The sequence below is a fragment of the Dasypus novemcinctus genome, chromosome 4, assembly GCF_030445035.2.
Source record: "Dasypus novemcinctus isolate mDasNov1 chromosome 4, mDasNov1.1.hap2, whole genome shotgun sequence".
Classification (NCBI taxonomy): Eukaryota; Metazoa; Chordata; class Mammalia; order Cingulata; family Dasypodidae; genus Dasypus; species Dasypus novemcinctus.
Window position 1 is genome coordinate 51,290,156 of NC_080676.1, and position 26,068 is coordinate 51,316,223.

Sequence of the window (26,068 nt, forward strand, 5' to 3'; positions counted from 1 at the left end):
ATAATCTTTACATTACATTAAACAATAAAATCAAAACAAATTTACATATCAAATACCAAAGAATTTGGTATCTACTGCCAACAACAGGATTAAAATAAGCACAATTGTTATACTCTGTTACAATAAGTCACCCAGATAATCTAATTTTATTTTTATTTTTAAACTATCACATGGCAAAAAGGAATGAATCATCATTTAAAATTTCTCATAGAAAAAAATATATTCATAGATGTCAGGTATCACTTAGTTTGTAAGCTAACAATGCAGAAAAAGTGATATAAAGAGGGGGACCTACCCTCTTGATCTACAGGTGGAGTGGACATCGCCATTCCAGGGTCCACAGAAGAGAGCAATGAAATATGGATTAGAGTGGACTTACTGATATTCTACTATAAAACTATTGTGAGGAGTAAGAGAAGAAATTGTAGCATTGAGGTGGAGAAATTGGCCACAGAAGTTGCGGAGGGCAGGGAGCGGGAAGAAGAGATGTGGTGTGGGGGCATTTATGGGACTTTGAGTTGTTCTAAATGATACTGCAGGGTCAGATGCTGGACTTTTTATATCCTGCCAGAACCCACTGAATGTACTGGGGGAAAGTGTGAACTACAGGGTAAACTATTATACTCTTGTGGTACAGCAGTGCTCAAAAATGTGTTCACCAAGTACGACAAGTGTGCCACAATGATGGGGGAGGTTGTTGGTGTGGGAGGAGTGAGGTGGGGAGGTGGGGGTATATGGGAACCTCCTAAGTTTTTTAATGTAACATTTTTTGAGATGTATATATCTTTTAAAAAAAAAATACAATTTACAAAAATGATGGGGGTGGGTGCCGGGGAGTGGTTATATGGGAACCTCATGTTTTTTAATGTGACGTTCTTTGTGATCTATCAAGATAGATTAGATAGATAGATAGATAGATAGATGTCCAAAAAGGTAGACATTTTCATTTCCTTTAGTTTATCATTTCTATTCTAATATTGTAGATCAATAACAATTTGGATAATTATACTACTTGGATAATTTATGAAACAAAGGCCTATTTCCATTAAAATATGTTAGTTTTTCATTTATATGCAGCAACACTAATATTAATTCATCCCTCAAAAGTAGATATGTACAGATGACTTAGAAATTTTAAAAATTTGTTTGCTGTTTTAATAGACATCTTAGAGCAATTCTACATATAATTCATTACATATAAAGATGAAAATAATTACACATCTAGCCAAGCTGCGAAGAACAGAAAAATGAAACAATTTAAAAAAAAAAAAAAAAGAAAAAAAGATAGGTCAAGGCACAAATGAACTGAGGTGGAAGAGTTACCTAGAGGCTGAAAAGAGCTAAATGAACAAAGAATTGCATGTATAGTGGGAGGTGGGAGATTATTTGACAAAGTTGGAAGGTTTTAGCCCAGCCTGAAAATTTGCTACACATCAGAAGCACCTGGGGGTGGGTGGGAAGAAACGACTGTGACTCAGGGGACTGAGCTCCTGCCTACCACATTGGAGGTCCAGGTTCAATTTCTGGTGCCTCCTAGAAAAGAGGTGCACAGTGAGATGACGCAACCAAGAGACAAAGCAAGGAAACACAATGAGAGACGCAACAAAACAGGGAACAGAGGTGGCTAGGAGATTAAGCATCTCCCTGCCACATAGGAGGCCCTAAATTCAGTTCCCGGTGCCCTCCTAAAAAGAGAAGACCAACACATAAAAGATAGAACGAATGCAAACAATGAGGGGTTGGGTGGAAATAAATAAATCTTTAAAAAAAAAAATCACCTGGGGAGCTCTTAAAATTCCTGCCACTCTTGTTGCTCCCTATACCAATTAAACCAAAGTCAGGTTCAGGATTCTATTTTTTTAAAGACTGACAGCTGAACATACTACACAGTAAACTGTGGAATCCCTGGTTATGTAAATTAAAACCATTCTGATGATCTGTGCAAAAGATGATGATTTAAGAAAAACACTTCAAACCACCAAAGATTCAAAATACCTATGTCCTAACTTACAAAATTTTCCTACTAATCTACTGTAACTTATTCTTATGAAGTTTAATGTAAAATTCCAGAATACTTTGCAACTTTTCAGAGCTGAAAAGGACAACAAATTAAGCTATTTTCAAGCTATGGTTTCTCATCCTTGCCTGGGTTGTCAAATTTCAAGGCACTTATCTAGCAATGTATGAAATTATTTTCCTGTCAATAAAGTCCTTCCCAATTTAGGAACATACTGTTACAGCTTATATACCTTCATGTTTATCTTATTCAATCCTAAAAACAAGCTCAATTGTTCCTCCAGTTTTCTGAAGGATGAAATAAATGAGCATAGATTGGTTAAATGACATGACCAAGGTCTCCTTGTTAATAGAGAAAATAAATGCTTTATCTTATTTACATCTCATAAAAATAAATCCCATATTTTTTTACCTTTAGCATTGATATAGCACCTTTTTTTACCTTTGTTACAAAAATACTACATTATTGTTAACTACAGTCTGTAAGTTACATTAGTTGTATTTTCCCATGTATAACTACTATCCTAACACCTTGTTATAGAGGAGTATTCTTGTATTTGTATTATTAACCAATCATCAACTACCACCAAAATCACTCTATTATACAGTCCCTAGATTATTTTGTCTTTCAATTAACATTAACCTCCCTAGACTACACCTTTCAGCCACAATCGCATTTACACAATTGAACAATAAGCATTTGAACTGAATCTTTTATTGTTCCCATGGGTAATGCCTATTATTTATTTATAAGATGCTTCAGCATTTTATGGATGTTTTACCTAAGAGCCCGAAATGTACATTATAATTATAATAAGTATGCTACAATTCAGGCAGAAAGTATTATTTTCTTTGTGCCTGCTAATACTAAATAACTGTTAAATTACGGAACAAGTAATACAGAAAATATATAAACTATGCCAAAGAAAACTGGACCACACAACCTGTGGAACAGGTAAAATTTTTCAAACACTGCAGTGATGCAATTAATATTCTAAGAATGACAACTTGTTCATGTTCACTAAAACACTAGCTACATGAGAAGCAGACAATTGAACCTTCTTATTATGGTACTGTGCCTACAACATTTTTTCACAGAAGGCAAGCAATCATTCTATGTAGAAAAATGAATAAAGTACTTTTACTAGTCAGCAATGTTTAAAAAAAAAATTAACCTTCAATAATGGAAACTCAATGTTCCTTCTCACTATTCCCACATTAATCATCATCTCCTTAATTTCAAGAACTTGAATCTCCATTTCTCTTTTGCGAAACACTGAAATACAAAGAAGTCATCCATACTTTACTTTCCATCCCACTTTGGTTCTTATTTAATGCAGTGTATTAAAATCATCGAGGACAGGTTATCAAAGCAATGCCATACACTGACTTTCAAACAACCTTAAAAACATTAATTTCAGCAAGTCAGAAATATAGTCCAGGCATGCATATATTCACAAATTCCTCAGGTCATTGTAACCATGGCTTGCATTATGCCTACATCCTTCAAAACTCATTTTTAATTCTTCTAACTCTCTTCAAAAATCCTCTCCCTATTGTAAGCTTCTTAAATCCATGATCTACTCAGTTCCTAATTGAGCAGGTTTTTGCAGTCACCTCAAGTTACTCATTCTCAATATCCTCCAATTCAGCGTCACCCTCCTGGACAGTTCTCTCACTATTTTCAATGTTGATATGGCAGACATATCAACAAATGCTATGCTACACTCAGCATATAAATGCATCACCTTACTGCCAGCGTGGAACATGACTCAAGAGGATGAGCCTCCCTGGTACTAAACACCAACTAGCAATGCAACAGGAAAAAAACCTTAACCAAAAGGGGGAAAAAGTAAAGGAAAATTAGCTTATATAGCTAAGAGACTGCAAAATGAGTCAGGAGGTCCATCTCAGTAGGCTCTCACTGATTGCCAAAGTAAATATTGCCTCAAATAGCAGGGCTTCTGAAGGCTCTGGAGACATGCAGACACTACAGGCAGGACTGACAATTCAGGAGTATGGCGTCCTGTTAGTGGGCCCTACTTTGAAATTTATGGCCCACAGTGTGATAGAGTTGGACTCAGTGGTGGTTTCCCTACACATGGCTCTTCTGTCCCTTCTTTTGAACCTTTAATACTAGTGTTGATAGGTGTATGTCCAAGGGAATTAAATCTTTGAGTTCCCCATATACCAGCTGGGCCCTGAATTGCAAGAGCATTGCAACACTTACTCTCTAGTTCATTGGACTCAACCAGACAACTAACAAGGAAATGATGGTGGACAATGACCATTCTAAGAAACGGAGCAAGATAGTCAGGATCTAAGCCCCCTCTCAATTAGAGGCAGAGTGGACATCACCATCCCAGAATCCTCAGATTGGGGAATGAATGATGAACTAAAGTAGAATTACTATTATTCTACTATAGACTTAGTGTGAGTATAGCAATGGAAGAACTGTTATCATTATTGTGAAGCTAGTGGCCACTGGAGGTCCTGGCGGGAGGGAAAGGAAAAATAGATGTAATATGGGGAACATTTTCAAGACTTGGGAATTGTCTTGAATGACACTGCAATGACAGATACAGGCCATTATATAGCTTGTCATAACCTACAAAATTCTGAGGGAGAGAGTGTAAACTACAATGTAAACTACAATCCACACTTACTGACAATGCTCCAAAATGTGATCATCACTTGTAACCCACGTACTACACTAATGAAGGATGTTGTTAATGTGGGAAAATGTGTGAGGGGTAGAGAGCAGGGCATATGGAATCCCCCATATTTTTGGGGATAACATTTATGTAATCAATGTATCTTCAAAAGATAAATATATATATATATATATATATATATATATATTTTTTTTTAATGCTATGACCCTGACATTCTGCTCCAGTGCCCTGTTACTTATATGAGCCCCAAACCTTGATGGTGTTGAAATTCACTTGGCACCTCAGAGTCATATTGTATTTTACTATATTTTAAACTTTTATATCAAACTTTCCATCCTATTTTTACAAATATTTTAATCTTCCTCAAGCATCCCATTTCACCAAAAGCCCCCTGGATCTCAGGTGACTTTACTTCTTACTTTGGTAAAATGGAACAACAAAATAGTTTGTGGGGAAGTGGATGTGGCTCAGGCAGTTGGGCACCTGCCTACCAATGGGAGGTCTCGGTTCAGTTCCCAGTGCCTCCTAAAGACGACAAGCAAGAGAGCGGGTTGGCATGACAAGATGATGCAATGAAGAGACACCATGAGTGGCGGTGGCACAAGCCATTGGGCACCTTACTCCTATAAGGGAGTTCCCAGGTTCAGTTTCCAATGCCTCCTAAAAAGAAGATGAGCACACAGAAAGCCAACAGTGAATGCAAACAACAGGGTACTGGACAAATAAATAAACCTTTAAAAAAACAGACTGTGGTATATTCACACCATGGAATATTATGCAAGCTTTAAAAACAACCAATTGATGTGGGAAGGTGGAAGCGAAGAAAAAAAGAAATGCACTACAAAACAAATAATCACATTCATGCATTTAAGTAAAAGAATGTGTATACACATATCAAAAAAAAACTTTTGTCTTTAAAAAAAAAAGTATTCATTTATTTAACCCCCCCCCCATTGTTTGTACCGTCTGTTCCCTGTTTCTCTGTGTCCATTTGCTGTGTGAGTGTCTTTTTTTTTTTAGGAGGCACCAGGACCCAAAAGCAGGACTTCCCATGTGGGAGGGAGGCACCTAATAGATTTAGCCACCTCTGCACCCCACTTGCTGTGTCCCTCATTGTTTCCTTTGTGTCTCTTTGCTGCATCATCTCTTTGCATCAGCTTGCTGTGCCAGTCTGTCATGTCAGCTCACTGTCTTGCTTGTCTTCTTTAGGAGGCACCAGGAACCAAACCTGGGACCTCCCATGTGGTAGGCAGGCACCCAACTCCTTGAGTCACATCCGCTTCCCTAAAGTCTTGGTTTTCATCTTATCGGCTCTCAATAACTTTAAGGTTAGGGGGAAGCAGACATGGCCCAATGGATAGGGCATCTGCCTACCACATGGGAGGTTCAGGGTTCAAACCCCGGGCCTCCTTGACCCGTGTGGAGCTGGCCCATGCACAGTGCTAATGTGTGCAAAGAGTGCAATGCCACACAGGGGTGTCTCCCGCATAGAGGAGCCCCACACGCAAGGAGCACAGCCCTGTAAGGAGAGCTGCCCCATGCAAAAAAGTGCAGCCTGCCCAGGAGTGGCACCGCACACATGGAGTGCTGGCGCATCAAGATGACACAACAACAAAAAAAAAGAGATGCAGTTTCCCAGTGCTGCTGACAAGAATGCGAATGGACATAGAAGAACACACAGCTAATGCACACGGACAGCAGACAACTGGGCGGGGGGAAATAAATTTAAAAATCTTAAAAAAAAAAAAAAAAAAAAACTGGCTTTCTGACTCTGCCTTCTCTCCCATCTCTTCACTGGTTTTTCTTCCTGCCATAACATGCATAACTGGGTTCTTTGCAGTCCTCTGCTCTTCTCTTCATTCCCTGCCACTTAAGAATTCCATCCACTCTTGAAGAATTAGAAAACTACTGTCTCCTCATTATTTGCCACTCTATGACACACACTCTAATCTTTCCCACTCTAGCATTCTATTTCCCGCTAATGGGCAAAAAGTTCTATTTAAATATCCTTTCAAAACCCATCCTCAACATCAACTGAGGCAATTTATAACCCATACCCTGAATTTTTCTTCTTGTCTTCCTTATTATCATACTGAAATCATACCATTCATCAGTCTTCTAACATTACTATGTTGGCATTAGCCTTCTATGCCAGCACAGAACTGTACCTTTCAGAGTCTACCTTCCATCTGTAACATACCTCTTCTTGCAACCATGTTTTCCTTTCCATAGCACCTACCACTGTGTTGTTAGCCTCATTCTCCTCCTATTATCTTCTCATGCATAGGCATAAAATACAACTCTGATCTTGTCATATATGTTTTTAACTACCCATTAGTTTCCAAACTTACTCTGAACCTTTCAGTCAAGCATTTACGTTTTCCATTCTATGGTCTGGGAATTACTAGTATGGCTAGAGAAGTACTTTGTTCTCTGAATGTAGTCTTATCTTTCAGATAAATATATTTTTATCATTCTCTCTAACATATCACAAGTCCCCATCTTACTGTTTGTTTGGTTTTATTAGCTCTTTGTTCCAACTACAACTCTTAGAATTCTTCTATTTTTCAAATGCTATCTCTCTATGAAGCCTATTCAAAAATCAGCATAGGAAATGTCTAAGTACCTTCTTCCTGACCTCTCAAACGTATTTTAAATATTCTTAAAACTAGATAGTAGTAAAAAGATTATTAGACTAGAAATCAGAACATTGAAGTTTTCTTTCAAATGCTGATTACCATTAAAGCAAGTCATTTTAACTTCCCTGAGCCCCAGTTTGTTCACCTATATAATAGAAGTAAAACCTAGCCTACATATATCATAGGTAAGTAGGAATGCATGGAAAATCAATTTATAATTTATTAAAGGTTAACATTGTTATTATTTTACCTTTTACTATTACAGAATTGTAAGCACTTAAAAAGCAGGCTACCTTCTGTAGAGACCAATACATAGTATCTATTCCAAACATATTAAAGAAACTTTTGTAAACCATTAAATATGTCCCCTAAAGCTCTAGCATAAGAAATATAATTCAAGCTTATTTTATCCACCAATTCTAAAGTTGGACATTATGGCTAATACAAAAACATAAGACGAGATTTTAAAAAGTGAAAAAACAAAAGAAACAGGTTAATTTCCATTACACTCAAAGGTTTTCGTTTTTTTTCTCCTATTCTTATACAAAAGCAAAATTAATTCAAATTATACAAAAGCAAAATTAATTCAAAAAACAAAAATGGAAGAGAGCTGGAAATAACGCTACTTTGGTTCCACAGACACTTGTAAATCATGAACTTACATGAAACCTGAAAAATGAAAGTCAATGAGTTAAACTTTAGGACCATGAAGAAAAAAATCCACTCTTTGCATATGATGGACCTTTAAATATGAGCAATCCAAGAGTAATGAACACTTCAGGCAACCCAACTGGGATCAGTAAATATCATTTTACACTTCAGGCAACCCACCTGGGAACCAGGGCTCCTACAAGAAATAGCAGATTCCAGGTTTGAGGAGAAAGATGGCTAGATAAGCCTACAATATCTTGTATAAGAAAGCATGAAAGCTACAAAAACTACTAAGGTCTTGTCAAAAGGACTCAGGAGCTAACTTGAAGGTGTGAAAAAACAGGATAATTTAAACATCACTTCAGAAAATAACTCAATAACTAAAAAACACAAATGTGCTTAAATCCCTGAGTTTGTATTATAAGCCCCTTTGATTGCAATAAATCATGAGGGTGTATAATATTTCTTGACATTTGGTATTTCACCAAAAACTGCTCTCATATCTGGTATCATATCTGCTCTATCTCATACCTGCACTCTTGACTTAATGGTAATTCATTTTTTAAACCTAAACTTAAGATTCTACAAATTATTCCTGTTATAAAAGTTAATCTGTTATTGATATATTGCCTGGTATGTCTCTGTAGTGGTTACTGATAAGAAACCTTCTTACTATGAGTTTAACTCTTAAAACATAATGGGCAAATGGAAAAAAATTAAAGTGCCCTAATTAAGCTATACAATGCATTAAAATAGGTATGAATAAAAAAGGAAAATGAGAGTTAAATGGCTGTCATAAACAAGGATTGATGAAAGTAGCAAATCATTTTGTGTGTTCATTTAAAACAAACAAACAAAAAAACTCAACCAAGTTGAGATGTTGCTAAGCCCCTAAAGACAATCGGGTAGCAAGATTTAGCTAATAGAAAGACTGTTTCTAGTCCAGGGCCTCAGTTTCTTCATCTAAAGTAAGGGTGATAAATTAGGTCATCTGAAAGGATTATGCTTGCTTTATCACTGAATAGTTTTACAGATGAATTCAAGAACAAATAAAACGCAGATTTTTTGTTAACAGTGAAGTTTAACTGTTAACATTGGAATGAGCAAGCAGGAAGAGGCAAGAAAACACGTTTCAAGTTATAAAAAGGACTCAAACAAAGCCTGAATTGCATGAAGCAATTACTTTATAATTTTAGCCGCTGGAAAGGTTTTTACACTATACCAGCATTATAGTCTAAACTAGATTAGAGTGACCAAATCATGTCCTGAAAAGACCTATTCACCTTTTAGCCAGCCAGGCTGCCTACGGAAATCTAGAAAATAGTACAAAAACACCTTTGGGCTAGTAATTAGTTCAGGTGATAAAGTACCTCATAACCTTTCCTGATTAAGTAACCACTCAAAAGGAAAATGACAAGAAGAATGAGAGTAAACTAAAAAAACAATTTAATTTTAATATACAATAAAACAATAATTATGCTTGTGATATCCTTCATTATGAGAGTATTTTCCCTATGCATAAAATTTTTTTCCTGGATAGCTCTCAAAATCAAACCCAGCTTCTCCTTCTGACAAGTGGCTAACTGAAAAAAATTTATTATAGTTTTGTTTTCTCAGTGACACAAAGAAATAAAAAAAAAAGAAGAGAATCTTTGTGTTTAAGTTTTCTATACTGAAGGAAATCAAGCTTCTACTAGTAACAAATAACCAAAAGGCCTCCAAAAAAATGGGGGTTTTCTAACTGGAACTTCTTAGGTAATCCTCCAGGTCTAAAAAACTACTAGTTTTGAGCTCAGAGATCAGCTGATGTTCTACATTATATTTACTTTTGTTTATGTTGATTTTAAGGTTCTTATCTGGCCTATTTAAAACTCCAGAGATACAAAACTCAGTAAACATCTCTACAACCAAGACTTTATCAAAAATTTACTCAGAATATCTTTTAAAGGATACAAACATAAACGAATATTCAATGAAAAAACATTAAAGCTTGTTTTAATCAAAAGTAATTTATAAAATAACAACATATAGACAATTCCACTCTTTAATGTTTGAACATTTCATCTCAGTAATACGTAGAACCTAATATGTTATTCAGAATCACTGAAATTTCTCTCTGCTTGGTAGAAACAGAAAAAAAAAAGCAGTCTTGATAGGAAATAAATTTGTTCTTGACAGTCTTAAAATGGCTGTGATATCCATGTGTTCCTGACATAGAAATTTGTGAAACAAAATTTTCTTTTACAATAAATTACACTTTCCACTTTAATTTTGGATTCTGATTTACAATATTAATAAGCTGACTAAAATAACCTTACACAGTTAATGGCAAATATCAGGCATCAGTTTGGATATGCACAGCCTACTTAAGTACTCATGAACTCTTTTCAACAATTTTCTCCATCTACTTTACCTCCAATCACTTTTTCAGACCTTACACCTAAACAGACTTACACATTAAAATATTTAATAATAAAAATACTAGTAATAGGGAAATGGACATGGCTCAAGCACCTGAGCTCCCACCTACCCACATGGGATGTTGTGGGCTCAATTCCCAGAGCCTCCCGGAGAAGATGCATAAGACAAGAGAGCTGATGTGACAAGATGACGCAACAAGGAGACACAAAGAGGAAAGACAATGAGACACAACAAAGCAGGGAACTGAGGTGGCTCACACGACTGAGTACCTCTCTCCCACATAGGAGGTTCCAGGTTCGGTTCCTGGTGCCTCCTAAAGAGAAGACGAGCAGACAAAGAAAGCACACAGCAAATGGACACAGAGAGTAGACAGCAAACACAAACAACAGAGCAGGGGGGGAATGAATAAATGAAATCATTTTTTAAAATGCTAATAATGATATGGTGCTATGAGCAGCATAGTCTTTAGCAAATATTACACAAATGCAAACCAGCTCCAGTGATAATTCCTGAGGACTGACTGTACTGTTGTCTTGTGTAAAATATTCTCCTCTAGGAAGGCACTGGTTCTAGGATCAATTGTTAAAATTTGCTGTCTAAATAACTAGTTGGTATACAGCACCAAGTCCACTGGATAGTTTCCTATAAAATTTCTATCAATAGGGCATAAGCACACATTTGTCCTTCTTTTTACCACTATGTAAGTCAGAAAACAGCACAATTTTTTTAAAGATCAAGACAATACGTCATCTAGATATCAATAATATAGAATTTTTAGAACAACATAAATGACTACATCTGGGAACAACATAGCAGTAAATTTACTCTGGTAAAGCCCTAAGACCTAGAAATGGCGATTTTGTTTTTATTATGACAATATATTTGGAGAGATAAAAAGACAAAAGGGGAAGCGGACGTGGCTCAACTGATAGAGCAGCCATCTACTACCATATGGAGGGTCCCGGGTTTGATCCCTAGGGCCTCGTGACCCATGTGGAGCTGGCCCACGCAAACTGCTGATGCTTGCAAGGAGTGCCGTGCCATGCAGGGGTGTCCCCGTGTAGGGGTGCCCCACATGCAAGGAGTGCGCCCCGTAAGGAGAGCCACCCGACGTGAAAAAAAACGCAGCCCGCCCAGGAGTGGCGCTGCACACATGGAGAGCTGAAGAAGCAAGGTGACGCAACAAAAAGAGAGAGAGAGTCCCGGTGCTGCCAGATAATGCAGAAGAACACACAGCAAATGGATGCAGAGAGCAGACTATGGAGTGTGGGGAAGGGGAGAGAAATAAATAAAAATAAAAAAGTTTAATAAAGACAAAAAACCAAAAGGAAATCCAAATCCTATTTTGGTTAAGCAGAAAAACACGAAGCCTTTATAAATCAAGTAATTTCATATACCTTTCTAAATATAAATAAATAAATAAACCTATTTAGGAACTGCTTAGTTTTGTTCCAAGTACTTACTTCAGGATTAGGGAAGAAAGGATTCCCAAGAAAAATAAACTGAGATGATCAAATTAATGGTTAAAAATCTCAAGACCTCATAATTATAAACAGTATCTTAATATATTTTCCTCTCATCCCTCACACACAATTTATGATGATACATTTTTTAAAATCCATCCTATCAGAACAGATTTCCTATAATTAAGAGAGGATAAACATGGGTTGATATTTATAAAGGACATAACATCTGATACTACATAAATGTTTTAATAGCACTGTAAGTTAACTCTCGAAACTATAAAAAGAGCCACAAAATGCTAGAAAAAAATGATCATTTGCTTTTTAACCCACCTCATTAATGTACAGTTGCCCTTCAAAATAAAATGATTTGAATCGGTTAATTTTAGCATAAAAATTGTGCATATCTCTTAAAAAATGAATACAAGCCACTAAAAAATACTATACTTCATAAATTACAATTGGTCAATGAAAAGAGTAGGAAGAGAATCTAATCATTTCCTCTAATAACGTTTTCAAAAACTTGTTCAAAATAAGCAACCCCAGGGATTCCATCTTCCATTAATCACACTCATCTCTGAGCATACTATAATTAGGTATCTATTCCCTCAGAATTTATGTTTTATAAATTGTCTTAATTAGTCTTTGCTACATCACTTTGTAGTAATCAAACCATTATGTGGGTATGTTTTGTCTTTGTACTTTTATTGTTTATTCCGTTTTATCTTTCTACATCCTAAACCATTTAGTGATCAATGTACAGACAGTAAAATGTTACTGTTAAAATATGTCAATAACTTTCAAATTTAAAGAAAGCATCGATTTTGATGAATACTACTATACATTTCATATTCACAACAGGAACCTGGTTTTGAGAAATACTATTTCCTAGTCTTCATTTTTCATATTTTATTATGACAATTTTCAAATACACAGAAAAACTGTAAGCACTCGTACAAGGAATATCCACACAGTCACTACTTTTGTTTTTACCACATCTATCTGTCAATTGATCTTAATTTTTTAAGCATTTCAAAAGAAACTGCAGACATCAGGACAGTTCCCCCATGAACACTTCAGCATGCTTATTAACTATATTTGAGCTAATAGTTGAGTTTTTTTCCCAAAGGAAAAATTTTACACTAAGTACAATGGACCATTCATAATTTTCCATTCAGTGGGTTTTGACAAATGCAGGTACTGGAGTAACCCAAAACTAGAACTCTAGAAAGTTTCCATATAACCTTTCCCATTTAACTCCTGCCCCAATAGCTATCCATACACTTTCAACCCCTGCTAACCACTTTTACCCCAATATAAATTAGTTTTACCTTTTCTTTTCCCCCTATAGATTAGGCTTACTTGTTTTAGGACATCATATATATGGAAACATATATGACATCCTTTTACTCAGCATAATATTTTAGGGGTTAATCCAAGTTGCTGCATGTATCCCGTTCTATTGCTGAGCAGTATTCCATTGTATAAATTCAGCAAAGTTTCAAAGTTTGTGTAATTTAGTTTTCTATTGATAGACACCTAGACTGTTTCCAATTACTGGCTATTTTTTAAAAACCTGGTATGAACTTTGTTCAAGTTTTGGGGGATCATACTTTCATTTCTCTTGGACAAAAGTCTATGAGTAGAATTGCCGGGTGACAGGGTAGTTTATGTTCAATTATATAAGAAACTGCCAGACATTTTTCTAAAGTGTTTGTGGCATTTAATAACATACCACCAATGTATGTAAGGTTCAGCTGCTCCACAACTTTGCTAATTTTTGGTGTTGAAAAGTCTTCTAAATTTTAGCCATTCTGGTAGAAATGAAGTAGTATATAATTGTGGTTTTAATTTGTATCCCTGAGGAACAACACTGTTCAACACAATTTGATATGTTTATGACCACTCCTATATTTCCTTAAGAGTGTGGATGTGAGGGTGTGTATTTATTTATTTAAATTAGGTTGTCTTTTTGGTTGAGTTCAATTCTTTCTTTACATAGTCTTTTGTTAGAGATGCGATATGAGTTAGGTTAGATATATGTGTTGTCAATTTTTTCTCAACATGAATATTCAATTGTTACAGTATCAGTTGCTTAAAAAAAAAAAAAAAAAGGCTTGTCATTGAATTACTCTGCCCTCTCTGTCAAAAATCAAAACCTGCAGTTGTACAGATCTATTTCTGCCCTCCCTATTCTATTCCTCTATTTGTCTACCATTATGCTAATACCACAGTCTTGATTTCTGTAGCTTTATAACAGGGTTTTCCAACAGTAGTCCTACTGGCATATGGACTGGATAATTCTTTGTTATAGAGGCTGTTCTGAGCACTGGAGTATATTTAGCAGGAGTGGATGTGGCTCAAGCAGTTGAGTGCCTGCTTCCCACATGAGAGGCCCTGGGTTCAGTTCCCAGTGCCTCCTAGAAAAAACAAAAATACAAACGAGAACAAAACAAATGAGCAAACCAACTCAGGGGAGTCAAAGTGGCTCAGTGGTTGAGAGCTGGCTTCCCACATACAAGGTCCCAGGTTCAATTCCTGGACCCCAGGACTCTCTCTCTCTCTCTCTCTCTCTCTCTCTCTCTCTCTCTCAAGGGCAAAATCACCAGCAGGTGAGAATCACTGCTTCATAATAAGTTGTGAAGTCAAGAAGTGTAAATTGTTCCAACTATCTTCTTCTTTTACACTACTGCTTTGGATATTTTTAGTATGGTGTACTTCTACACAAATTATAAAGATATTTTGTTAATTTCTACAAAAAGGAGTGGTGGGGTTATGATCAGGACTGTAATGAAACCTATACTAAGTTTGGGAGTTAAGTGCTATCTTAACAATATTAAGTCTTCCAACCCACTGGTTTATTTCTTCATTTAGGTAAGTCTTTATTAATTTCACTCATAAAAACTTTGCAATTTCCAGTGTAGACAGCTGCTGTGTCTTCTGTTGAGTGCATTCCCTAACATTTTATGTTTGACACAATCATAAATGGAATTTTTAAATTTTGTTGTGTAATTGTTACTTAATACATAAAAATAGATTGGCTTTGGAACACTGCAGTCTTGCAAGATTCACATCTTGGTTCTATTGGTTGTTTTATAGATTCCTTATGATTTTTGACACCATGTCACCTACAAATAGAGACAGTTTAACTTCTTCCTTTCTTATATTTATCCCTATTATTTCTTTTTCATGCCTTATTGCAATGGCCAGGATTTCCAGTACAATAGTTAAATAGAAGAGTATACATCCTTATCTTGTTCCCAATTTTAGCAAAAAGGCATTCAGTCTTTCACCATTAAATACAATATTAGCTGTATGTTTTACAGAGACACCTTTGATCAGATTGAGAAAGTTTTATTATTCATTTGCCAAGAGTTTTATGACTGGGTATTGAATTTTGCCTTTTTTTTTTTTGCATTGGTTGAAATAATCATATGGTGCTTTAAAAAAAATCTGGTACTATACATTTGCAGTTTTCTGTAATGTCAATTAGATCAAGGTGATTGAAAGTGCTGGTCACCTCCCAATGCCTTCACTGATTTTTTTTTTTTTTTGTCTAGTTCTATCAATTACTGAGAAAGAAGTTTTGAAATCTCCAAATATGATAGTAAGATTCATCTGTCTCCCTTGAAATCTGTCAAGTTTTGCTTAGAGTGTTTCAGTGAAGCTCTAATTTTAGATATACACACATTTATGATTGTTGTAACTACCTGAAGAACTGACACAATTATTATGAAATGTCTTTCTTTAGCTCTGATAATAGTCTCTAATTCAAGTATTAATAATGTCAATAATGTTAATAATGTTAATCTGCCTTTTTATGCTTACTGTTTGAATGGCATAATTTTCCATCCTTTTCAACCTGTCTTTTCTATAATTAAAATACACCTCTTATACAAAACATTTAGTTGGACTTTTCCCTTTTAATCATTCTTTTCTCTGTAATACATTCTGACACTATCTGCCCTTTAATTGGATTTATTCTTTTTACATTTAAAACAATCATTGATTTAGCTGGTTTTAGTTTAACCATTTATGCTTTTTTCCTTTCTGTTCCACCTTTCCTCATGTATTGTCTTTTTTCTTAAGTAGGGGTCAGAATTTTCCATATGCTCATTCATATGTAGTAATTTTGGATTATATCCTGGATACTGTGTGGAGATAAGTACAGGCATACCTCAGAAATACTGCGAGCATGGTTTCAGGCCACTGCGATAAAGTGAATAAAGGGATTCACACAAAGTTTTGGTTTCCCGGTGCATATAAAACTTATGTTTACACTATACTGTGGTCTTTAAAGTGTTCAAGAACATTATGTCTAAATCAACAATGAACATACCTTTAATTAAAATGTGACACGGATATGAAGCAAGCATGTGCTGTGGGGAAAATGGCACCAACTTAACTCCATGCGGGGTTGCCACAAACCTTCCTTCGATTTGTATAAAATGCAACATCTGCACGATGTAATAAAATGAGGTATGTGCATACTATATTTTGTTCTTGTGAAAAAATGTTAATTTTTTGTAACTGTTTGGTCAGCAGTAGACAGAAACTAATCTGTATGTTCATTTGTCTCAGCTTTAGCTTGGCTGCATGAAGTCTGCCCCACACATGCATAACTTGGGACTCAACCATATATTTGGCAGTGTTTATATGCAGAATTTGTGGTTCTTGCACCTTTTGACATTTCATTGCCCTTCTTCCCACTCTTCCCCATTACTCAGCAGCCCATGATTGTTCTTAACTCTGTTCTCTTTATTTTTCAAGGCAACCAGAATACAAATATGCTAACAAGAGCCTGTCCTCATTCAAAAGTAAAATAAAATAAAATAAAATAAAATAAAAATAAAACTGGAAATTCACCCAATGTTATTTCCTTCTTTAAGCATCTATTCCAGTCCAGTTTTGACTTGCTTTTGTTTTCTCTATAGTGCGCTCATATTTATCTTTCATTGTTGTCCAGAATTCGTAGTTATTATTTGTAGAAGAATTTGTCTGATAGGAGCTATTCTTATTTTTGGTCATAACTCCCTACTATTCTTCTGAACATACTTTGTTGAACATTGTAATTGACACACCCCATTTTTATTTTTCATCTCAAAACAGCGTGAATCAGTACATTTCAATTTAAAAATTCAAATTAAATCAGCAAAAGTAGCCTCTAAGTGCTGGAAACTGGGAAGAAAAATCCAAGGGAGAAGAGAGCTGGGGAAAGGGATCCTTCAATTCTGTATATGAATCAACACAAGTCCCAGGTGCATGCCAAGGTGTACATGTATGAAACATACCCAAAGGAACATAACAAGGATATTGAGAATTGAGGATAAAAACCTTCACCTAAGCCCCACATGAATCCCAGGAAGAGCATGCAAGGAGCTTTCCCAAAGCAGCAAAGCAAAAGTTTTGTAAAATGAACTAACATTGTAACCACTGTCTGCACAAGGTCAAAAATAACTTGTAGTCTGAACTTAACCATATTAATCAGCTGCTAAACATTCACCTGAGGATACAAGCCAAAATTATGCAACATACAAAGAACAGGAAAATCTGATTAACCAAGGAAAAAACAATAACAAATGTCAAATGTGAGATGACCCAGATGTTAGAAATGTTTAAGGAGCTATTTTATCCATCCTCCATGAGGTATACACTTGAAATGACTAGAAAGACAAAAGTTCCCAAAAACAGAATCTATAAAATGAACCAAATGAAAAATCTAAAATTGAAAATTATCTGGGGGGAAAAAAAGAGAAAAATTAGAAAAGATAGTAAGTAAAGAGAAATGAGGGCACTGAAATATTGCTCTTCCTGAATAAAAGAATACAAGCAGACGAGGGGGCAAAAATCTAAATTTTAATAAAATATATTTGATCTAAATTTTTATTTCAGGAAGAGAACAGATGTGGCTCAGGCAGTTGAGTTCCTGCTTCCCACAGGAAGGAAAAAAAGAAAAGAAACCCAAACAATAAGCAAACAAACAGAAAAACAGCTCAGGGGATTGAGCTCTGGCTTCCCACATAGGAGGTTCCAAGTTCAATCCCCAGGGCAGGTACCTCAAAAAAAAAAGTAGTTTTTATCTGTGTAATGAGGAACTAATCTTACTCAAAGAGTGGCCTAGCTTTTTTGCCCATGGCTTCTGAGAGGTTATCTCTAGGTCCTGGAAAGTCCTGTCTGTTAGAAGTGCCTTTGTTTGCCTAGTAGTAGCTTTTGCCACAAGTCTAACAATAAAATTTATGCTAGCAGCTTTGGGACAAAGGCTGTAAGTTCTGACCTCCAGAAGAAAGAGACTGAAGGTTTTAGGCCAAACCTCCAGTCAGCCATGCTAGCAATATATATTTTAACCCCAATAAACACTCTAGATACCAAAGACTCAGAGGAGTTGTCCTAGTTGGCACTATTCCATGTGTACTGCCACACAGTTTTCAGTGTCCTGAGTCCTCCCAGTTGAATTATCAAAACTGAAGGTGGTTTGAAGAACCTCCTGAAACTTGCAACTGGTGCCAGAAGTGAAGACTTTTGTGTTCCCTCTCATTATGTAGTTGGCCTAAAAATCCATCAGCATCTTTACCTCTTAACAGCAATGAGAAACAAACCTAGAGATCTCTAGCCGCAATGCTTTAGTCTCTATTATTCTATCTCCTCCTCATTTCTTATAAAAAAATACCAAGATTCTTTCTATTTATTTTGTGTTACAAAGATTTTAAAGAATGCTGGGCTGCAAATGAGGAGATCTGATTCAAGTACTGCAAAGTATGTGATATGGAATCACTTCTCTAAGCCTTAGTTCCTCATTTCTAAAATGAGAACTGGTCTCAATGAGTAATGAGAACTTACTTAGCTTTGTAATGTAGTCCCATCATCTAATTTCAGGACCCTTCAAAGTGTCATTCCAGTCTCCCCACATCTTTGCATTAGCCAAGTTCTTCAGTGCTTTAACCAATGGTTTTCGGCAGACAGAGGGAAACTGATAGATAGGTAGCTGTGACCATCCAAAAGATACATAATCCAAATCACACTTGTTGAATTTTCTAGGAGCCACAAAAAAAAAAGTGGAAATAGGTGGAAGTGATTCTATTAATATACTTTATTTAATCCAATATACCCAAATATCATTTCTTGGAATCAATATTTAAATAGAGATATTTTACTGTTTTCTTCCTATATTAAGTCTTTGAACTCAAGCAGGATTTTTACACTAACATTACATTGCAATTCCAGCTGGCCATATTTCAAGAGTGTCATAGCTACATGTCACCTAAGGGCCAAACTATATTGAACAGCACATGTCTAGGAAGCGGGGGTGGGGACAGGACATGACCAGAAGGGACTGGGGGGGTGGGGCGGGAGAGGGGAAGCAAATGACAAACAAACGAGTGAAGATGTCTGAATATGAGTAGTCTGCCTCATATATATATATATACACACACATACAAAAACAATCATGTCAGTAGTGGTAATAAGGGTACATATCTGATCTATTACAGGGGGACGGATCAGAGAAAATCTGTTTTTGAAATAAATTTCCATTCCTAGTATGATTAGAGAAGACAAATTTTTTTAATTGACAAATAATCCATTTATTTGAAGCAATATATAAACTAACATGTATTTGTACAAAAGTGACTATTTTTTCTTATCTACAACTGAAGAGAGTTTCATGTAAGGAATATATTAAAAAAGCAGTGTGAAACAAAATCAATTTCTCAATTACATGATTTAAAAGATGGGTGAAGGAAAGATAAAACATGATTCAAAATTACAGCACTCAACAAGAAAAGCTGTTCAAAAGTGCAATCATATGCTTTGTTGCAATTAAAATTGCATTTCTGAAATTTTAGCCAAAATATGAAACACGTCCCCTTGAATAAATACAAAAGACTTACATACATTTGCAATAAGTAAACCCTCTAGATTGTTTCAATGGATATAACTGCTTTTTTATTGGACTCCATCAACAATTTTATTCTTATATTGTTTCTCAGGCAAAACAGAGCAACAATTGATCTTTATGAGCAATCTACGGTCCCAACATGCCACAGTTCCATCTTCTCCATATTAGACATCAGTATAGACCCATTCACAGGAGAAAGAACAGAACCGTGGAAATAAGGTTTGGTTCAGACCCTAGGTTCTACAACTTATATCTAGGTGACTGTAAATGGGAATAATGCTTCCTTCATCTATGAAACAGGTATTAACAACCTCAGAGTCGCACAGAGACTTAAATGAAATTATCTATTCACTATCACAGATCACTTGTTCTTCCATTTTTCTGATTTTTATTTACTTTTTTTACTTATTAAAAAAAAACTTAATCAAATGTCTTTGGAGTCTCTCTCCTATCCATTCAAAATATGTGTAGTAATCTGTTCTAGGTTCTCAGAACCCCCTATGCTCTAAATTGCTTGAAGTTTTAATGAACTCTGATTCCATTAAGCATTTGACTAGAAATGAATGCCAAATACACAGAGAGCAAATGCAGTGAAATGAGAAGAACTTTAGCATTGCAAGTGTGTTTTGTTTTCTTTTGTTTTACAGACCCTCCTTACAGGAGATAATAATCATAACGGAGGAGAAAAAAACAGGCATAGTAAAAAGTTCCAAAGATTAGGGGAAAACCAAAGGAAAAGCTATGACCAAAATTAACTGGCTTAAGAGTAAGGCCAGAACTTAAAGCTATAAACAAACAGGCCCGGAATAAAACAGGATAACATGTAATATTATCTGAAGGAAAAGAAAAAGAGGCTCCAAGTGATTCAATACAACTATGACACATACAATGGTACTAGCAGTCTTTTTTGCTACATTATGCCCATATTGCTATAGTAGACCATGTGGCCCAATCTCAACCTGCCCAACTCCCTCCCATTCAAAGGAAAAAATGTTTCAGAATCTAGTAAGACTGAATTTAATTCAGTATAGACAGTTTGAGAAGTTGGAAAAACTTAAAAGAAACCCAGGAAATATTCACTGATACGACACCTTTTGTCTTAAACATTACTCCATTAAAAATCCTGAAAACTAAAAATAAAAAGGAAACAAACTTAACTGCCTATCAAGTTAGTAGCATAATTGCACAAGAAGACTTACTTCAGGTACTTTAAAATACAATAATTTGATTGTACACTGCCAGTGGGACATAGGCCAAAAAAGCATAACCATATTGGTATTGGATTTAATATCACATCACACAGGTTTAGGTAAATATCATTAGAAAACAAGATTTTCAGCATGAAAGAAAGATGGAACTGTTGAAATAATTTAAATAAATTCAAAATTTAAATCAGAAATATTATATACATACACTGCTTCACCCAACTAGAAGCAATGAATACCCTTAGCACTAGAGTCACTCTAAATACTGCTTTCCAAAGAATCAGGACTTCTTGGAGACATAGCTGATTTACGGACTGAGGAAGGACATGTACAAGATAAGTTCAGGAACACATCTTGGTATGTCAGAAAGCAAGGAAGCTATCAAAGACTACTGGGTTCATGCCAAAAAAATTCAGAAGCCAACTTGATAAGGCTCCTATGGCCAAGATAATTTTGACTATCTATAGAATAAAATATTATATATATTTAAATCCACAAGTTCACAGTGATACTTTAAACTAAAAGCAAGGGGAGGGCACCTGGCTGGTTGCCTTTCCAGGATTCTAGGGAAAGACTCAGTACTTTGAAAACAGTAAATAAAAGGAAAGAATGAAATATTTAGTATGCCTTTCTGTGCTATCTTTGCCACAGAAACAACAAATAGATGAAAGGGAAGACTCATAATAAATAAAGGCTTGGTAGAATTAGAATGCCAACATTCTTGTACACCCTTGTGGAAATAATGGATCTATGCAATGACCCACAATGATCCTCAATGACCCTCGTGGTAACTAATATCGCAAATAGACAACCAAACATTATGTGCCTCTTCATGAAATTACAAAGCACCACCTATGAAATATTCTGCCACCCCAACTACTCCAAAATAATGAAGGAAAAGGAAAACTAAGCCTCTAGATCAAACTACCAATTTATGGAAAATGCGAAGGAAAAAGAAACATGTTTCCAAAGGGAGCAATCAGCAAAATGAGAACGTGGAAAACAGGGCAAATAAACTTCCAGGGGGAGAAAATTAAATAGAGAGGCAGAAGTGTAACCTATACATAGCAACTCAATATAATGTATGGAATTTGCTACAATTATGTATAAATATTATTTATTATCATATCAGGAAATTCCAACTAAATAAATGGATATATGATGATATTAAGAAATCACTGTCAAATTTTACAGTATAGTATGGTATTATGGGTTAAAGAGGCCATATCTTCCATAGATACATGGTGAAACAAAAAGCCAAGGGCAGATATGCCAATTGTCCAAGTTGACTTGTCAGGGAGTTGCTTCTTACATGAGAAACACTGCAGTGCTCAAGGAGATGTGGCATATTTAATGATGGTTAATTAGTCTCCCAAGCAACCTGGAAAACCCAGAGTGTTTCATGAATGAATGAAAAAGTAAATGATAAGCAGAATATCCACCCCATCCTTTCTGTTAGATAAAGCCAAACATAAAATAATAATTCTTATTTCCCTCAACATTCTCTATGAACTGCTGAAGCAGAAGAATGAGGAGAGGAGGGAAAGAAGGAGAGGGCACACCTGTGATTATAAATGTTCACGTTAGTCAGGGTTATCATCATATTAGGTCAATATTTTCCAGTAAGAAATCAGATGATATTGTGTATGAAAGAAATCCTTATCTTATCAACATACTCACACAAATGGATCATTATAATAAATCAATTTTTAGGAATATTTTCAGGGATAATTTACCTCACCCAGACCGATACACCTACCTACCATTTCTCACAAAATTCTATAAATTTTAATCAGTTCCTATAGCTTCCTGATTTAATATTTTAAAAAAGAATGTGATTAATAATTACAAATTTTGATAAAGGAAAACAAAATATTTTTAAACAGAAGACATTAAGTAACTTATTCTGAAAAATGTAAAAATCCATTTCTCCTGCTATTTAGTGGTCAAAATACACAACAATACTATTTAGATAAGGAATTACTTTTTTGTGAAGAATCATTCTTAATTCTAGCTTATAATGATCCAATTTCTTAGACTACAGATAGTATGCAAGTTAAATGTTTATAGTTCAATTCTGTCATCTAATTTTACAGGAGAACTTACCAATAATCATATAAGAGTCCAAGCAGGGTCAGGTAAGACAGCAAATCCTACAGAGTACACTATTCTTTCTGCTCTATCACACAGTTGATTTATATTCCAGTGAAAGCCTTCTAAAAGACCTTTTAATAGATGAAAAGTGGTTCTCCTTAAAATCACTAACTAAAAGCAAGTGGAGTTCTAGACGTTTAATTGCCCACTAACTATAAATAAGGATAAGCACAATACACAAAAACAAACAATAAATTCTAATAAGATAACAAATATACAAGCACTATCACTGCCACTAAAACGTAAGTCTAACAAGAAAATTCTATTCACGAAATACAGTCCTTTCCTTAAAACACAAGACCATCATGAAATAACAATGCTTTTCCTCTTGATAACCACAGCTAAGAGGTTATAAAAACTACAGAAAAAGGAAATCTTCGAAGTAAGGAATCTTTTTACCTTAATATTTAAAATATATTTTAAGCACCTTTGACTTCTTATCGCGAAAAAAACACAATTATTTAGTTTGGGAATATATATACATTTTGTCAAATTGTAAGAAACCTTCAAAATACTTAGAAAAGTCTTAAGAACAAGACAATTAAAAAAAGAGCAATTAAAACACCTTGATATTGGGAGTTGGAAGAATTCTTACCATTGGCAGTGCATTGATGTGGGGATGTGCAATTGAATGTCCGATACTGCCAATCACAGGCCGTTGTTGCTGGTGCTGAGAAAAAGGAAAAGAAAGTAAAATATTCAGTGTGCCCTAAAATTCTCTTTAAAGTATTTCAGATAGAAAAACTTTACATGCTTGCAATACTTTTTAGGTCTTTAGTTTCCCACCAGTGAATATCTTCTTCTCCCTAAGTATTACCATAAACAGCAATTTTTGAGCACTGAATCTTTACAACATCCCTAAAGAGGTTGGCACAGTGAAAATAATGAGACTTAAAGAGATGAATTTGAACAGAGAGATGAATTTCAACTCAACGCAGGCAAATATTGCTGCATTTGGGTACAGTATAGTATGTTCATAATTATGAACATCAGCCAGAAAGAACAATGTGAACTTACATGCTGTATATTCTACTTAACAATAAAGAAATACATGATTTGTGGTTTTTTCTTTAAAATATACTTCTTAAACTTTAATCTGTTCAGATTTTACATTTTAGAGTTTACCCAGTCTGCTCAACTGGAAAGCCACGGCACACTGATTTGCATGTACATTTCCTGTAAATGTAAAATTTAGTTTTTACACACTATCAGAGTGGTCACTATCAGGCAGAACACTGAACAGTGCACCATGTGCTAGACTGGAGTGCAACTTTTCTATGAGAGTGATAAGGTAACATCAAGCTGATGCCAGAGAAAAGAGTGTTTACTATAATACATGGGGGAGCTTATAAACACTAAAAACAAACCTAAGCAAATACACTACAGAGTTTGCTCCATTCTGGTTTTATCTTTAATCGACTGGACCATTCATTTGTCCTCATGGCCATATTAAGTAACTTTGATGTTAAGCTATAAAGAAATCTAGGAATGGAAGTAACATTAAACGTGCCCACATGTACTGAAATTTTTGACAGTTACGTCAAAATACAGTATCATACCAACTCCTGGTGCTTCAAGACACAGGGGTGAGCCCCAAGACTTTCTGGCACAGTACACGTGTGAGCTACTTGGTAGAAAGATAATGTTCTGAACACCTACTATTTTACTGTAAAGTGTTCATGAATTTTTGGCTCTAAGCTACATAGGGCTGCTTATCCAAACATCAACAGAGTTCTGACAGCCTTTATCAGATAAAAAGTTTTGGCACACATTTTTTTTTAAATTAATAAATCATTAACACGTACTACTGAATTATTTACATTTTAAAATACACAAAGAAGTAAAAGACAAATAATTTGTAGAATAATTTAGTTACTACACTACAGTCTTCTTTATAACCATCTTGGATACTTAACTCTTAAATATCTTCTTATTGATAAGGTTTATACCATAATTAACTAATACCTCAAGACACAATTATACTCTAAGAGCAAGATTCTTAATATCAATAGTGAAAATATGTCTATCTTTTAAATATTTTCCTTGATACTTTTCAGTCATTTCCCAAAATGATTAGATCGTGCCTGCTCATTTCAGTACTTTAAGTATCAAGTATACCATCTTCTTGTTTCCTATTCCTATTCTTGTTTCTCCAAAAAATTTCTTTGAGAAATCTTTAAAATCATTTGTATTTTTTCTGAAGTTTGATTAAAGCTAGATACTATAATCCATAAATCTGCATAATCAAATATAAGTAAACTACTGTAGTAAATTGAAATTCAAGTTAATTTCCCAAAATGGAATGAAGGAATGGGAGAACAGCTGATGCTTTGTGAAACTTCCACTCTTTCCTCCAAATACCCTATGTATCACATTACACATAACTCTTTCTGACATCAGGATCAAATAAGGGTGCAAATTTGAACCCATGTACTAAATATCAGTAAAACTTCATTTTTTAACCTAAATTGAACATAAATAGGCTGTTTTCTTATAGCACTATTCCCCAATGGATTCTTATTTTTACCCTTGGGGTGTGTACACACACTCTCTCATCTACCTTTGGAGAACACTGAATTAGATTATTCCAGTTGCTAGTCTTTATTTTTTCCTCCTCTCCCTGGTTCTCTTCTGTTACTTTTTGTGGTCAGGGAGTCTTCCTCTCATCACCTTCATAGATATATCTAATCTCATGTTTTCTCTACCCTTGTTTTCTTCATTTATTAGCTTTTCTGATTAGATTACAAGCTACTTAAGGCAAAGGACCACAAAAGTGATTTAGTAAATATTTATTGAATGGCTGTATAAATACGTCATCCTAGGATTTGAAGGTAAATAAATCTGGGGAAAATGATGTCAACAGGTAGGCCAATTGTATATACAATACAAAGAACTGAGGAATTTCTAGAAACATACATGAGGCCATCTATCTATATCAGCTTCTATCTTA

At 35.1% G+C, this 26,068-nt stretch overlaps 1 protein-coding gene across 13 annotated transcripts in view; it reads right to left on the bottom strand.

Annotated features, from left to right (window-relative positions):
• Positions 1-26,068, bottom strand: part of TBL1XR1 (TBL1X/Y related 1) — a 161,609-nt gene that overhangs the window by 63,606 nt on the left and 71,935 nt on the right. For 11 of the 13 annotated variants that reach the window (XM_058295360.2, XM_071214621.1, XM_071214626.1 and 8 more), the window contains one exon: positions 23,714-23,788. The gene's annotated coding sequence lies outside the window, so the exon portion shown is untranslated. Of the gene's footprint in view, positions 1-18,702; positions 18,897-23,713; positions 23,789-26,068 lie in introns of those variants that run through there. The other 2 variants (XM_004451633.4, XM_071214630.1) reach the window with 1 other exon arrangement.